Genomic DNA, 18,523 nt, shown 5'->3' on the forward strand with positions numbered 1-18,523 from the left:
TTTAATCTCCGCACTCAAAAGGCAGAGAAGTAGGAGGATCACCTTGCTTTTGAGGTAAACCTGAGACTACATAGTGTATTCTAGGTCAGCCTGGGCTAGGGCGAGACTCTACATAGAAAATCTAATGTGTGTGTGTGTGTGTGTGTGTGTGTGTGTGTGTGTGTATGTGCATGTGTAAGGAAAGAGAGAAAGGAAGCAAGGATATGCCAGAATGAACACCAGCTGCATGCACCATTTTGTGTACCTGGTAATGAAAAACCAACCTAGGCATTCAGGCTTTGCATACAAATGCTTTAAATCCCTGAGCCATCTCTCCAGCCCCTCTAACGTATTTTCTGAGTTTACCTTCTTAGCAAAAACTCATTAGGCCCTGAAATTAATTAACATTCTAATCTGTAGGTCTATATATCTCTAGTTTTATAATCCTGTGTGTTTTCTTACCTATAGACTGTATATCTCTAGATTTATATTCCTGAGTATTTTCTTACTAATATTTAGAAAATCATCTCCTGGCTAGCCACCTTAGGCCCTTTGGTAAACTACATTTTTAAAAATCCTAGTTTACTAATGTTCCTTCTGCATTAATCTTAGACCTATCAGTTCTCTGTGTAATTCTTCAAGGGGTCAGGAAGATGAGACCAGACATCAGAAGGAAAAATTTCCCTTTAGGTTTAGCTATACTGTCAGATCAAGACAGACTTTCCCTGGGTTTTGTCCATCCACGAAGCCTGAGCTCCATGACTACTGAAGACAACATTCACTTGTTATTTTGGGATGATTCTCTGAAAAGCATTCACACGGAACACTATAAAAATAATGTTTTCTGAATATTTTTCAGACATATAATGTATCCAAATTTTGTTCTGTTTCTCTCTTAATTCTTCCAAATCAACTTGTATTATAATTGCAATATTCTGAATGCCTAATTAATATATTAAAGACAGTGAAACATATACAATGTAATCATGATTATCATTCAAAGTAATTGGATAGCATCTATAACTAGTTCAGCTTCTTTTATCAATCATAATCTTAAAGTATTTTAAAGTAAAACAATAAATTCCCCTTTTTATTATTGTTACTTTATACTGTCAATTATACTCATCTATAATTTTATATCACAAAATAATTTAATAAGGTAATTATAAGCTTTACATGGAACCTTTTAATTATTTACATATTATATAATTTCTAGTTTTGGTACTCTCAGTTATCCTTATAAATTTCAGAGTACATATTCTAAGGGTGGTAATGTTTATCTCAAAGTGTTTAGTATCAAACAAAGCCTTATATATGCTATGCTTCTTTCTATAATGCACATCCATATGTACACAAATGTAATGTTTTCTATATCATAGCTGCATCTTTGCTGCTTACTGTTGTCATATTTGAATTTTTTGATATAAAAATAGGAAAAATAGCACAAGTGCTTTTCTTCCATACACTTGCAAGATTTAGAGGAAGATTTTCTCAGACAATATACATATTTGAGAGAGGCAGAAAGAATGGACTTGCCAGGCCTTCAGCCACTGTAAATGAACTCCAGAAGTATGTGCCACCTTGCACATCTGGTTTACATGGGTACTGAGGAATCAAACCTGGTTCATTAGGTTTTACAGGCTAAGACTTCAACCACTAAGTCATCCCTTTAGCCCTCACAGAAGATTTTAGAATTCATCTATTGAATCTTTTTACTAAAGGAAGGACTTCCATTTTTCCTTTTAAAGGGTCTCCTTATCACATATTCAAATTGCTTACATTATCAATTTCACACTTTAGAAATGCCATTAAATAGCATGGTGGTTACTCGAACACTAGTTGTGCTATAGTGAGACAGTTCGTCTGGTAAAAGAAATGGCTACTATGTGATCAGTAGGCAGAGGCTTGTAGCATATGGGTATTATAAATGATTTCTCATTGCAGGTAAGACAGAACAGGATGTCATGAGACTTCATCATGATTTTCATGATAGCATGTAATTTAAAACTTATGAATTGTTTTCTTCTGGAATTTAAATTTTGGGGGGTTTATTTTTTTATTTATTTGAGAACGACAGACAGAGAGAGAAAGGCAGGTAGAGAGAGAGAGAATGGGTGCACCAGGGCTTCCAGTCACTGCAAACGAACTCCAGACTCCTGTGCCCCCTTGTGCTGACGTGAGTCCTGGGGAATGGAGCCTCAAACCGGGGTCCTTAGGCGTCACAGGCAAGTGTTTAACCACCAAACTATCTCTCCAGCCCTTCTTCTGGAATTTTGCCACTTAATATGTGTTAGACCCTGGGTGACTACTGGTAATTAAAACCACAGAAAAGAAAACTATGGTTTTAAAAAAAAATGTTGCATTTAAAAATGTATTTCAGGGCTGGAGAGATGGCTTAGCGGTTAAGCACTTGCCTATGAAGCCTAAGGACCCCGGTTCGAGGCTTGGTTCCCCAGGTCCCAGGTTAGCCAGATGCACAAGGGGGCGCACGCGTCTGGAGTTCGTTTGCAGAGGCTGGAAGCCCTGGCGCGCCCATTCTCTCTCTCCCTCTATCTGTCTTTCTCTCTGTGTCTGTCGCTCTCAAATAAATAAATAAATAAATAAATAAATAAATTTTAAAAAAATGTATTTCAGTTCTATTTTTTTTAACTTTTTCATTTACTTGCAAGCAAAGAGATAAAAAGAGGAAGGTATAGGAGAGAGGGGAAGAGAGGATGTGAACAGGAAGGCTTCCTGCCAGCTGCAAATGTACTACAGACACATTTGCCAATTTGTACATCTGGCTTTATGTGGGTACTGGGGAATAGAACAGGAGCCACAAAGCTTTGCAAACAAGCACCTTTAACCAGGAAGCTATTTCTTCAACCCCATACTTTAACTTTTTTATTTTTTACTTTTAATTCTACTAATAAACATCTAGAATTTTTCTAAAGTACATGAACAAATAGCATATAAAAGTGAATTGAATATTTTACATTTTTGTATTAAAAAACACAGGTTTTCTTTACCTGAAACTGAAGTATCATTATCCCTATCTCATAATACAAAATGCACTTATCCAATACACAGAAATTTGCACAAACTTTTGACATTGAGTCCCTATAAAATTCAAAACGTAGGATACATATTTCTAATATACAATGTCCCAGAGTAAATATTTTCATTTCAACAGGGAGGAATAAGGACATAGAGAGGACAGGTGAAATCAAAGCAAGGCTGAAACCAGCAGGACAAACACCAGCTCCTTCGGCTCCTTGACCAGCATGAGTCGCGTGCTAGCATGACAGCAGTTCCAGAGGGCTGGTGCAGCCCCAGCTCTGTGGAGCCCTATCATCAGGGCTGGCTTGGCTCAATGATGCTGCCGTTCTTCAACATCTCCAGTGATCAGCTGCCATCTCCAGCAAACATCTCATATTTATAGGAATTTGTGAGACAAGTTTTCATAAACTTTATGTGGAATGTTTATTTTTGATAGTCAAAAGCCAGAGATATTTGAAATGTCCAGCACAAAATGTTAAGATTAAATCTGCTGTCAACTTGATTGCATTAAGAATAAAGTAAGACAAAAAAAAAAAAAAATGAGTGGGGCATGGTGGTGCATGCCTTTAATCCAAGCACTCAGGAGGCAAAGGTAGAATAGCTGTGAGTTCGAGGTACCCTGAGAGTGCTTAGTTAATCCCAGGTCAGCTGGGACCAAAGTGAGACCCTACCTAGAAAAAAAAAAAAAAAAAACAAATAAATAAAAAAGAATCAAGTAAGAGACTTACCTTGCCTTTTGTGCAGGTCGGTGAGGGCATTTCCAGGAAAGAATAATGGAAGGAAGAAGATGTTCCCCAACTGGACTGTGGATAAAGTGTTGGAAGAAAATACAATGTCTTTGCCAGGATGTCCTTGCTGCTTGCTACTGCATGCATCTAGCCTGTTGATGCCATACTCTGCAGACACTGGAATCTACTTTTTCTACTATCAAATATGAGATCAGCTGCTCTCCAGGAATCCTCCAGGGCTTCTGGACCTGATTGGGCATGCTAAGGCATCCAGCCTCCTAGGCTGAACAGCTCCTGAGGTCATTCAACAGTTGTTGGGAGTACCCAGCTCTTATTCCCTAACATAATACAATAAATCCCCTTCCTATTACACATTCAATCAGTTCTGTTCCTTTAGAAAACTCTGAAAGATATGCCATATTATGGTTTATTTATATGGAAGAATTCTACTGTGTGGCAAAAATGAATCACCTACCTCAATATGAAACAGTATGGATAAATACAGAAGCCTTGAAATTAAGATAAAATAGCTAGGGTCAGACTGTTCTTTTGTTTTTATCTTTTTATATGTAATTTTAGAATAGGCAAAAGTAAAGTAAATAGATCCATCCTTGACAACAGTTGGTTCATGTGGAAGGGACCAAGTAAAAATGTGAAAAAAAGACATTGGGGGCATGTAGACATTTATGAATGTTGATTGTGTAACCCCAAATGCATAAGTTGGTTTCTGGAAAAGCAACAGTGGTATAATCTTGTCTACATGCTTAAATTCAGCAGATTTAAAAGTATAGCAGTGATAAAACTTTCAAACATTTCATTTCAATTTTCATAATCATATTATTGATTCCTAAAATCAAGTTTATATTACTATATCCATACTAGTGCTTAGATATAAAGGAGAAAACTCAAATGGGTTTCTTTATTTTGTAAGTTTTGATAATTCTATTCATACTTCAGATGATACAAAAGTAGCTTTTGTGTATAAAATTTTGTGTAGCTCTTAATCTGATATAAAAACACTATTCAAACACAAGAATTAAAGGTAGTAGTAATTTAAGAGAAAAGCCAAGTTTATATCATATCTTCAAATATAGAGACACTTTTTTTTAAATTTAATTTATTAGTTTTCTTTTCAGTAAATACAGGCAGTTTGGTACCATTATTTAGGCTCATCTGTGATCTACCCCCTCCCATTAGACCCTCCTTGTTAATGAAAATGGTTCGTGCATTGTGGAGTTAGCCCCCAGTTATTGGTATGATAAATGTCTCTGCAAATCATGACCCAACATGTGACTCTGACATTCTTTCCGCCCCCTCTTCCGCAAAATTTCCCTGAGCCATGTTGGGTTCATTTTTGGTCTGCATCAGTGCTGAGGTGTTGGGGGCCTCTGAGGCTCTGGCTCTCTGATTTGGTAGGAGTTGATTTTTCTCTGTGTTGATCTCCTTCCCCTTTGTGCTGGTATCCAGTTCACAGGAAAACATCACCCTTGCTTATTTCGCCAGTTGTCCTTAGTTTCAGTCGGGCCCCTTTTGAGGTATGTTGGGGCAGCTCTCTTCTTAGGATCTGTATCTATCTGGAAAAGAGAAGCAGATTCTCCAACGGAGAGTAAGTTAGCACCCGGAAAATTGAGATAACACTTACTTTTTTGATAGACAGTATGACAGGTTTTAGGCCCTCTTATACCCTGTGATTGATGGTAGCTTGATATTGTAGAGTGGGCTTGTGTTTGGGTATGGTTCTGACTTGTTTCCCAGCTCCAGCTATGGGTCTAGTACCAAAGAGTGGATCAGTTAGCCAAATCAAGAGCAATTGATTCCTCACCATGGCTGTGTACCACTATTGCACTTATGTGGGCATCATATCCGGTTATTTGTTGCTAATTAGGTTAAACAATGTGTTGCTTGGACAGATCTTGGTCATTTCCCCCAGACGCCTATGTAGCGCCTTCTGGCACTAGACACGCTGACTGTCTGGGGACTGACTCTCTCCTGGCTTCCAGCCATGTCATTCCATTTTACGCGTCAGCTGCGTATGGAGTCTTCAGCAATAGGGTCTTACCACTGGCCTTTGGTGGGTCAGCAAGTATTCTGACAGAAGTCTGTCATTGTTTTGGGAAACCTTGTAGGTTTCTCTGATCAAAATCTCATTGTGGATGGTAGGCCCAAGCTGGAAGTGGGGGTTACAGGTCAGTGTCCACTAAGAAATTGAGGAAAAACATAACTAATATACAAGAGTTAGAGAGGAGAGAGATAGAGGGGAGAGGGGGAGAGGGAGGGAGGGAAGATGTAGGAGATTTAAGTCAGTTTTGATCCTACCCTCTCCAGTGTCTTGTGGTTCAGGTGTTTCTTGTAAGGGTCTAGTGAAGGTTCAGCCATTTGGTCTGTCTTTTAGGAAGTAGAATTTTATGGTACCATTGCCGTTTGGGTCCAGATTACTGTTTTCCACCCTTTGAATCAAAGGGTGGAGACACTTTCAAACAACCATTGAAGGTATTTATCATTTTTTCTTCAATTTTGATCAAGTTGTATAATTTATACTTTGAATTTTTCTTATGAAATTAATGCCCACTATTGTTAAAAATGATTGAATGAGCCAGGCATGGTGGCACATGCGTTTAATCCCAGCACTCAGGAGACATGGGTGTGAGTATCGACATGAGTTTGAGGCCACCCTGAGATTACATAGTGAATTCCAGGTCAGCCTGAGCTAGAGTGAGAACCTACCTCAAAAAAAAACATACATAAATAAATAAATAAAAATGACAGAATGAAAAAGGTACTGATACCAACATTACTCAAACAGCACTCTTACTATGCCCAAGAAATTATTTGTTAAGTTTTATTTTTACAAATATGGTGATAATTTTGTGGCTCATTTTATTAAATAAAATCATAATTTTCAAAAATATCAGTAAGTATTTTCAGCAAGATAATTTTAAGAATAGTGCTCTATCATTATTATGGACATATTATAATTATTTTACACTGATAGAGCACTTCTAAAAATACACAAATTAAGTAATGTTATACAACCAGAAAAATTTCATGTATAGGTTTGTAATAATTTCTGTGAAATGGATTAATTCTTAGAAGTACTTTCTTTAAGTTTCTATATAAAAATTTTATTTTTTTAAGATTTATTTTTATTTATTTATAAGAGTGAGAAAGAGAGAGAGAGAGAAAATGGGCATGCCAGGGCCTCCAGTCACTGCAAACAAACTCCAGATGCATGCACCACTATGTATATCTATTTGCCTTATTTGGGACCTGGATTTGTAGGCTTTGTAGGTATATGCCTTAACTGCTAAGCCATCTCTCCAGCCCAGAATTTTAAATGTTTTAATAATTAGCAATTTTGTCTCCAGATATACTGTAGTAATATTTGAAAATACTAATATTACAATATGCTCTGTGTCACTATATATTATCAGTTAGTTTTACACCAGCTTTGTAGGTGAAAATGGCATCAATTTTTGTGTCATTTTATACATTAATTACTACATGATGTTGACATTTCTAATATTTCCTGCCCTGTTATATTTTTGTGGTATGATATTTTTCATTTAGTCATTGATTCATTGTAATGATAACTCATCAATCAGTCCATATCAATGTATTAATGCATATGTATTTTTTTGTTTGTTTTTCAAGGTAGGGCCTTGCTGTAGCCCAAGCTGACCTGGAATTAACAGTGTAGTCTCTGGGTCGCCTCAAACTCATGGCAACACTCCTACCTCTGCCTCCCAAGTGGTGGGATTAAACACATGCACCACAACTCCTAGCTTGTCTATGTCTTTCTATACATGCATACTTTACTGTTTAAAATTGTGGTTGTCTATATTTCTATTGATGTTTAATAACTTTATTGTCCTTGTGTAACTGAACATGGACCAGGTATAATTTAGATTTTTGTTTTCTTGTGTCTTTAGTAGTTGTTAAAAAAAATTCGACCACTTTTTGCCTCTTGGGAAATAGCAGGAAATTTCTTAAATTACTACAATTTAACCAGGTTTATTGAATATGTTACTGTAACCTAATACTAGTGTAATATCTTAACCAAATTTATAGAAGAAGTAGTGTAGGTATGAAAAAAAAAAATCATTGCTATGCTTGATGAAATCGGGAGAAGAACCTGTGGAACAATTCTTAACATTCTGCTGTTCCAGGATAAACACAGATGTACCTGATATATGACAGAAAGGGAAAAGAGGAAATCGGTGTAATCATTGGTGAAGGGTGTACATGTGACCAAATCAGGAGGTAGAATGTGAACCTAAGAGGACAGGGAAGCCAGTGGCAGGAAACAGTGAAACAAGACCTCACAACTTTGTCTGCAGTCTCTAGAAGGCAAAATTATCCAAAACTTCTAACAGCAATCATTAGCTTGAGTGAAACAAAATAAGGTCAATAATTGTAAAACATTTGGAATGCTATATCACATCTGAGAAATGAAAGATAAACAAAAGAGAAGAAATGAAGAATCAGAACATATAAATATGATCCATAGATAGGAAGCAATATATCCTGATGTCAAATTACAGCAAAGAGACTGTCAGGCTGAGGTAATATGTTGCATAATTTGGCATATTTATTTATTTAAGTGGAAATCTGTAGGAGTAATATTGGTATGGTTAGCTGACTTGGCTCCATTCAAGCACTGTTTCATACATTTTTATTAATAGTTTGCATTTGATAAGAATTAATTTTAAATATAATAATTAATTAATGCTATTTCAATAACTACAACTTATGAGAAAAATAAACAAAATTATTTATTACTAGAAAATAAAACCTACTGTTAAATTTGATACTTATTTTAAATGTCCTTATAAAGAAAGGATATTATTTCTCTGTCTATCTGGATTACTTCAATTTCTTCAGCTGATGTATGTGTGTGTGCCATGACATTTTGTGTTTCACTGGGAACACGAGGTAATGTCTGTAGTTAATGCTAACATGTTGGCAGCATGGTGAAAACTTACAAGTAAGTCAATACTGACTATAAAAATGGTACTATAATGTTTCTTGTAGTATTTCACAACATGCTACTACTTCACAGCTCATTGATAGTCAATGATTTTATGACAATGTCCATGTTTATAAGGCAGGGAAAACCAGAGAGGGAGTGATGTAACTTTGAATAACAACCTTGATATTTTGGAAAACACAAAAGAGAGTAAGGAGATGTTTGTATGTGAACAGCACATATCTCATGTTGAGGGAATTCTGTCTTTCCACATACATATGAGTGATACAACCAGAATATTTGTGAATAAATAAATATATTGTATGAATAAACATCAGTGCCTGTTTTCTGGTTTGAGATAGATCAAAACTATATCTAAGTAGTCTGAAATACAAGTTTTTAGAAAGAAGTCAAATACATGGAAAATTTAGATAGAATTTTAATTTATCATTTTTAGAAAGTTGGAAGGATATAGATCCTGTGAGAAATTGTTCCTTCTATAGTTAGTATCATAAAATGAGACATTTTTATAGCTTATGTCTTAAGATAGAGAAATATATATAATGCTCCTTAGGCATAGAGTAAATCTTTTTAAAGAAAATATGGGACTGGGGCTGGAGAGATGGCTTAGCGGTTAAGCGCTTGCCTGTGAAGCCTAAGGACCCCGGTTCAAGGCTCAATTCCCCAGGACCCACATTAGCCAGATGCACAAAGGGGTGCACGCATCTGGACTTCGTTTGCAGTGGCTGGAAGCCCTGGCACGCCCATTCTCTCTCTCTCTCTTTCACTCTTTCTCTCTCTGTCACTCTCAAATAAATAAAAAAAAAATATTAAAAAAAGAGAAAATATGGGACTCAGAGGCTAAGTGTGCTTCCTGTACAGGCATGAGGGCCTGGGGGCTGGGGCTGGGATTGACCTGAGTTTGAATTTCCAGAGCTCATGGAAATATCTAGGTGTGTCCTTACATATATGGAACCTCAGCACTGTGGATATCTAAAGAGCAGAGAATCACTGGGGCTTATGAACAGTAAGTTCTAGAATCAGTAAGGGATTTTCATGCAAGGAAAAACATGCAGGTGAATAATGCAGAAGGACACCAAAGTGTTTCTTTGCCTGCCACAATTCAGCACATGGAGCATTGCATCATCACATGTACATAGATGCACTGAACCAATAAGCACACGCAAAACCATACATACCATGCACATGCAAACATATAGAGAAAGAAAATACGGTGTTTTTCCCAAAGTAGTCACCATGTTCTGACCTAGGATAATTTAATTAAACTATAAACATGAAAACTGGCCCCAAATCTTCTAAAATTAAACTCAGTGAAGCCAAGATTAGGGTTTAGTAGAAAAATCTTGATTGAAAATGAATAAATAAGTATGCAACAGCAAACCCTTAAAAAGCATACAGTAATGCCTACTATTGGCTGCCATTCATTAGTATCTAGAATCACCCAGGAGGTAAAGCTCTAGGGATGCCAGCAAACATTCAGTTTTTTCTTCAAAAAGCTACCCTTGGGCTGGGGAAATGGCTTAGCTGTTAAGGCATTTGCTGTGAAGCCTAAGGACCATAGTTCAATTCCCTAGGACTCACATGAGCCAGATGCACAATGGAGTGCATGTATCTGGAGTTTGTTTCCAGTGGCTAGAGGCCGTGGCATGCCCATCCTCTCTTTCTCTCTATCTGCCAATCTCTATCTTTCTTTCAGAAAAATAAATAAATAAAAATACAAAACAGAGAGCTACCCTTAGGCCAGGCATGGTAGTGCACATCTTTAATCCCAGCAATTGGGAGGCAGAAGTAGGAAGATTGCCATGAGTGTGAGGCCATCCTGAGACTACATAGTGAATTCCAGGTCAGCCTGAGCTAGAGTGAGACCCTAACCTTGAAAAACAAAACAAACAAACAAACAAGTATGTGCACAGAATATGAGGGGACTGCAGGATACCATAAAATGTTCTAAAATTCAGATCATGAGTATACCATAAGGGGAAGAAATTCAGCCCAAAGACATGATGAACTTATTTATCAAAATTTTTGAAGAAATCTTTCTCACCATGTGAAAAGAGAGTCCCATCAGGACACAAGAGGATAATAGAACTTAAAACATACTTGACCAAAAGAGAAACTTTCCAAGGTAACTTATAGTTAAAACTCTAAATAACAAAAGCAAAGATAAAGTCCTAAAACAGCAAGAGAGAAACAACACATTACATAGAAAGGCAACTTCATCATAATTACCTCAGATTTCTCAATGAAAACCCTGAAACCCAGAAGGGTTGGGAATGGAGAACCTCAAAATTAAAAACAAAACAAAACAAAAAAACTATGGGTTCTGACACAAACTTCTGTATCCAGCAAAAGTATCCCTCATAATAGATGGTGAAAGATAAACTTTCCATGATCAAGTCATCCCTATAAATATATGAACACAAAGCCACATCTACAGATAATACTTCTGGCAATGCTCCCCACAGAACAGTCAAGGAACCCACCTCAAGAGTCGACAACAAGAAGATGACAATAACCAAAACTAGAGAAGGCTGAAAAAAGTACAAAGTCCAAGAAAACATCAAATACCACAAACCACCCCTTCATGGCAGGGATAAAATCAAACCTCACAGTTATTACTGTAAACAATAGTCTTAAGTTACCCCTGAAGAAACACAAGCTAACAGTGTGGATCAGAAAAATGGACCCTTAAAATTTATGTCTTTAAGAAAGCCACTTTAGCACTGAAGAAAGACACCTCCTCAGAGTGAAAGGATGGAAAATGATATTCTAAGCAAATGGAAATGCAAAACAATCAGGTGTGGCTATATTAATATCAGATAAAATAGAGTTCAAGACAAAAAAAAAAAAATCAAAAAGGACAAAGAATGACACTTCTTACTCCTGAAGGGAATCAACCAACAAGAGGATATCACAATCATAAATCTATATGTACCAAACATAGGTATACCACAGTTTATAAAAGAAAGTCTATTTGTTAAAAAAAAAACAAACCAGAATTAAATACCAACATCACTATAGTTGGGGATTTCAATACTTCACTATCATTAGTAGAAAGATCATCTTAACAGAAAATCAACAGGGAAGTAAGAGAGCTCAACAACAACATAGGTCAACTAGACCTAAGGGACATCTATAAAACATTCTACCCTAAGTCTTCAAGTTATAAATTCTTCTTAAGCAGCGCATGGAACCTTCTCAAAAATAGATCATATGTGAGGCCACAGAGCCTGCCTCCATATATTGAGGAAAACTGACATAATTTTCTGCATAGTATCAGATCACAATGGTATACAAGTAGGAATTAACAACAAGAGATGCTCTGGGTATTCCATCAGCTCCTGGATACTGAACAACACACTTTTAAATAATAAATGGGCAGTGGAAGAAATCAAAAAGGAAATTATAAAATTTCTATAATAAAATGACAAGGAGAATACAGTGTACTGAGACTTATGAGACACAATGAACGCATTCTGTAGAGGAAAATTCAGAGTATTAAATGCTTTAATAACAAAGACAGAGAGATACCAAATTGATAACCTAACCATCCACCTAAAAGCATTGGAAAAAACAAACAAACAACAACAACAACAAAAAAGAAAATATCCAACCCAAAGATCTCCAAAGGGAAAGAATCAATATCAAAACAGAAAACTAAGAAAATTGATTAAATGAAGAGCAGATTCTTTGAAAAAAATGAACAAGACTGATAAACTCCTGAGAAATTTTATCAAGCAAAAAAAAAAAAAAAAAAAAAGATACTTCAAATTAACAAGATTAGAAATGAAAAAGGAGAGGTCACAACTGACATCAATGAAATTGAAAGAATCATTAGGACCTACTTCCAAAACCTCTACTCCACAAAATTTAATAATCTGGAAGAAATGGATGAATTCCTAGACTCATACAACCTACCAAAACTAAAATGAAAGTAGATTAATTTAAACAAACCTATCACATTCATTGAGATTAAAAGGGTACTCAACAACCTCCCCAAAAGAAGAGTCCAGGACCAGATGGCTTCTCAGCCGAATTCTGTCAGACTTTGGTGTAAGAACTGAAATTGATATTACTGAAATTGTTCCACATAATCAGAGTACAAAGAATGCTCCCATACTCCTTCTTGGAAGCTAGCATCACCCTCATACAAAAACAGACAGAGAAACAACTAAAAAAAGAAAACTATAGGAAATATGTGGTTCTGTACAACAAATAAAAATTATGTGATATCCCTGGAAATTGACTGTCTTGTACTCACTAGGGTAATATAAAAATAGAAAAGGCTTCCATAGATTAGTAAGACCTATTTTTGTAAATACACTCTATTTTTGGAGTTTATATTGATTATAACTTTGTTTATTTCTTAATCTTGAAGTTTAGACTTTGAAGTAGATTTTGAAAAGCATATATATTTTAATAAAAGACAGAGAGATGTGATCGTGTTTAATTGTGTCAATGTCAACTTTTTTTAATATGACAGTGAGGATCCTTATGATATTGGAAGCAGTTGTTGTAGGAGGAGAATTGAGAGTTATACAAAATAGGCATATAAAACAATAATGTCTAAATTTAGGAACAAAAAAGAAAAGCAAGAAAAAGAAAAGTTGTTAACTATGCAAACAAATCAACATTTACAGTAGTAATCACATAATCACTTTCAGGGAAAAAGATGTCAAGATTTCTTTTCTGAAATTACATTTCAGTAACTAAAATGAAGTAATAAAGTCTAATCCAATTCCATTTCATTTTACTTTCTTATTTATTTATTTATTTATTTATTTATTTATTTTATTGACTTCCATGATTGCAAACAATATCCCATGGTAATTTCCTCCCTCCTCCCACTTTACCCTTTGAAATTCCACTTTCCATCATATGCCCTCCCCCTCTCAATCAGTCTCTGTTTTTATTTTGATGTCATCATTTTTTTTCCTCCTATTATGATGGTCTTATGTAAGTGGTGTCAGGCACTATGAGGCCATGGATATCCAGGCCATTTTGTGTCTGGAGGAGCAGGTTGTAAGGAGTCCTACCCTTCCTTTGGCTCTTATATTCTTTCTGCTACCTCTTCTGTAATAGACTCTGAGAGATGGAAGGTTTGATTGAGATATTTCAGTGCTGAGCACTCCTCTGTCACTTCTTCTCAGCTCCATGGTGCCTTCTGAGTCATCCCAAGGTCACTGTCATCTGAAAAGAGAAGATTCTCTACCATAAGTGAGAGTAGCATTAATATAAGGGTATGAACATTAAAAGAAGTGCTTACTGGGCAGCAGACATTACACCCCTAGGACTCATGAGCACCCCTGTTGTAGGTTTTAGTTTCTTTATGATGTATATGTAAATATTGATTTGAAAAGAGACAAATTTAAAATTAGCAGTGGGACTATAATATTAAAACATATAATGTAATATAATGAATAGATAGAATGAATTCATAAGTCTTACAAATGGTAACTTTTTTGCTTTGAAAAGGAGGAATTGATTATAGCTTTATGAGCAATGTATTATCCTTTAAACATAAAATGGAAAAAAAATACATAAAGCACATGCATAGAAACCCAAATATCTTAAGCATCTTTCTCATCTTCAAACACATTTGACAACAGATTCTTGAAGGAAGTCCATTACCCAGGTATGAATCCGACAATGGAATATTCTCCTGAAGGATCCCATTTTCCTGTCACAGCCTGATGAAAACCACTGTTGCAATTAAGAATCACAAGAAAAGTCTCTTTGGTATGAATCAGCTAGAATGAAATACCTTAGATTTAAATGAGATTTACATGAGTTGGAAAGTTGTCCTTCCACATTAAGCTTGAAGCCCAAACAGAACAGTAGCTCTTGTGTGTATGGGGGGGGGGTAGTTGTGGGTGTGGGTGGGTGGTGTGCTATGCTATGATATATTTATGATGTATGCACATGTGATTTATATACATGTGTATATAGATATATGTTCTCATGTACAGGCCAAAAGAGAACACAAGATACGCTCCTCTATTGCTCATCCACATATTTCCTTGAAATGGATCCTACCACTCAACCTAGAGCTTCTGTTTAGGGGAAGGTTCGCTGACTAGCAAGCCCCAGTGATTCTCTGGGGTCTACTTCCTACAGAAGTTGGATCATAGGTGTGCATGGCTACACTCAACTGTGTGTGGGTGCTGCCAGATCAAAATTGGGGCGATACGGCCCTCTCCAGAACCTGACGTTTATGAAGCAAGCACTCTTACCAGCTGAACCATCTCCTCAACACAAAACTGTACTTAAATAGTGGAACCAAGAAGAAGAAATGAGATAATAAATAACAGTATATATTTTGAATTACCCCTACAACATGGATTGGAGCAATTGTGGATAGGATGTTATGATATATTTCAACTTAAATATGTAAGCTATACAGTTAAAGTTCTTTGGTTCAAATGCAAAGGATTTAACACTGTGTACAAAGCACATTTTATATTCTTACCTTTGGCATTTTCTTTTAATGCATAGCAAGACTTACATGTTGCTTACCTGAGACCACCTAAGAAAATGTATATATTATTCCTACACACTTGCCTGATACCTAAAAGAAGATCAGTACCCAATTATCATAGCACTTAAATCTATAATTATTGATGAAAATAAGAGTAATAGAGAAGTGGAGCTATGATTTGTTTTCTCAGAAGATTAAGTTCTTATCCATTTTTACTTCTGTATATTCATTTAGTACACACACAAATAGAGAGAGAAAGAGAGAGAGAGAGAGAGGGAGCGAGGGAAATTGGGGCCAATAGAATGGTAGTGAGCTATAGCATTTATTCATTTGTACTTTGGAAATGTATTTTATCCTCTATCCAGGTACAGAAATTCTGTTAGAGAAATAGATATAACCATCTGCAGGGAGCTTAGATACCAGTGCAATAATGACATTAAGTAGTAAACAAGTAAAATAGTATATTTGTGAAATTGTGATAGCAATCAGACAAAATTGAATGAAAAAGAGGAGCTATATGTCCCTCTGAGTCTATCCTGTTCAACACACTAGCTAGTAAGTCTTCACTGAAGAAGATGAAGATGAAAGAATGAGATGGAACAAATAATTCCTAATTTAGTTGGATGTCAATAGGACTTTGGATCCTTAACATAACTTTGAGTATGAGTGAGATAGTTGAAGGATATGTGGGCTATCATCCATGCTTTAAAGAAATATCTTGCGGCGTAGTGGAGAATAGTTTGTTTGAGGTGAAGTGTTCAGTAGGGACATGTAGTGAGCAATGTATGAGCAATCTAGGTGAGAGACCAGGACAGAAGCAGGAAAGAAGTCATAAGAAAATAAGGGTGAATGAACGTCTAAGTTTCTGAGACTGAAGAGGAGTAGATAGGATGACCTTCTGGAGAAGGTGTCCCTTTTATTGAACTGAGAAAACTTGAGATCAGCAAAAAATGTATGTGTGGGAGAGGGGTAGAGACATATTAGGTTGGAGATGAGAAATGAAGAAATCAGAAGTTTTCCCAGTGGGAGAGCACTCTTTACATACTTTCCTTCAGCCAGCTGTCCAAGCCTCAGATGTGATCATTAGCTGTGGATTTTGAACCACACAATTGAGTCTGTGGCTTCAACATTTTGATGCAGCTTCACAGAATGAAAAACTAGACTTCATGAATTAAAAGTCTCCAGAAAGCAATCATGAGGCTCATTTGTTTAGTATTACTATTAAATTTCCCTTTAATATACCTATCTAGTCATCCATTGGAGAAATAATTTTGGAGTTTCTCCTTTGCTCCAGGCAATGGAAGAAGAATATAGATGTAACAATAAATCAAATGTGTTCCTATCCTTATTTTCATTCAAATAGCTTTTCAGGACTGTGTGTGTGTGTGTGTGTGTGTGTGTGTGTGTGTGTGTGTGATATTAAAATGATTATGGATGAAGAAATTTTACCATATTAGTATGTTGAAATGCATCAGTATGTCAGGAGGTTAAAGGATTAGGAACAGTTATTATTAACATGATTAAGTATATGGATATGGGCATTAGAGAATCTTAAAGATAGATTTTTCAAGTATATTAGATAATGATTGTTAATAGAAAGTGAGAACATGAGGGTATATATAAAGCTTTCATTATAGCATTCATCATTAATTGCAAGATTTATGAAAACACTTCAAAGGTCCAGCCACCAAATAACTTAGGACCATTTAAATATGTGTTGGCATAAGAAGAGTCACAGCACTGTGATAAGTTTAAAAGCTTGTAGGAATCATGGAAGTAATGTTGTTTCTCTACTAGTTGTAACAGTTACAGTATTAATGTGGTTATAGGCAGATTTACAATAAAAGTCCTTAAAATAATGACACGAGTAGGTATACATCATTCATAACAAAACAAGTTAGAGATAAAAAGTATAGGAGGCAAGAGATAGTGCTTGGTGGTCAAAAGCACATGCTATCAAAGTGTGATGGTCTATGCTTGACTCCCTAGTACCCATGTAAAGCCAGATGCAAAGTGGCATATGCATCTGGAGTTTATTTGAGTGACAAGAGGCCCTTGAATGCCTTTGTATATCCATTCTGTATATGTAATCTATGTATCTACCATCTCTTTCTATCTCTATCTCCTTTCAAATAAATAAATGTATTTAAAAATAAAAATACATGTGCTTATAGCCCAACATTATGGCAAAATTATTTGTCATATATTCTAATAAGAATACCAATTATAGAAATATCTAAATACACTAGTATTATATAAAAATGCAGATGCATAAAAAGTATACTTACACATAAATATATTATGTGTATTTGCCACAGAAATTAAGAAAGAGGAAAAAAAAAACATTAGTTCTTTTTAATTTAAATGTGGACTGGAGATATTGCTCAGTAGTTAGGTGTGCTTCGTGCTCAAGCATGAGTGCCTGAGGGGCCTAATATTGTCAGAATTCAGATCTCCAGATCCTATGTAAAAAAGTTGGGTGTGGCCATGCATGCCTACAACCCCTGTCTCTCAGGTCAGGGAGACCAAAGCTCCAGAGTTAGTAAAAGGAGACTCAAGCACATAACACCACCAGGCAGAAGAATGACCCCTGCCATTGCTTAATACAAGACTACATACATGTATATACACTACTTATTCCACATTGCACACAGGCACACAGACTCAAGCAAAAATTTAAAAAATGTAAATGTGATACTAATAATTCAGATAGTCACTGATGATGATGGGGTGGCATACATTTTCTACAATGACTTCTTTTAATAACTTGAAACTCTTCATTATAAATATTTTTAACTTATGTTAAACTAATCTCTTTATATGCACATGCATACATATGCAGTGTGTTCATGACTAGTTTGCGGAATCTTGGGGCATGGAGATGTAGCACTTGCCGAGCATGTACAGAGCCCTGAATTTGATCCCCAGCAATGCACACACACAGGAGCAACTAGGTCTTCACATGTCAAGATTGCTGACAGACTACTCTTTTTTTCCTCTATCCCTATAGGATAGGAATAATTAATAATTTAGCTTATGGAGATTTTGTTTGGCTTTCCTGCCTAAAAGTTGCCATTCATTTTGAGTGTCTGTTAAATTACCCAAATTGTGCTATAAGTCTTAAAGCCTGGTGAGAGATATATCCCCTTTCAGGAGTGAAGGGTCAATGCCAGTATCTGGTATTTTTGACCTTTCACACACTAGAACATGAACACCTAAAAGGAGGAAGAGGAATCTCACCAAACCTTTCAAAGCATATATAGTGTTTCAAAATACAGTGGTTGTGGTCTATTCATTTGTAGCAACAAGCAA

The sequence above is a fragment of the Jaculus jaculus genome, chromosome 12, assembly GCF_020740685.1.
Source record: "Jaculus jaculus isolate mJacJac1 chromosome 12, mJacJac1.mat.Y.cur, whole genome shotgun sequence".
NCBI lineage: Eukaryota > Metazoa > Chordata > Mammalia > Rodentia > Dipodidae > Jaculus > Jaculus jaculus.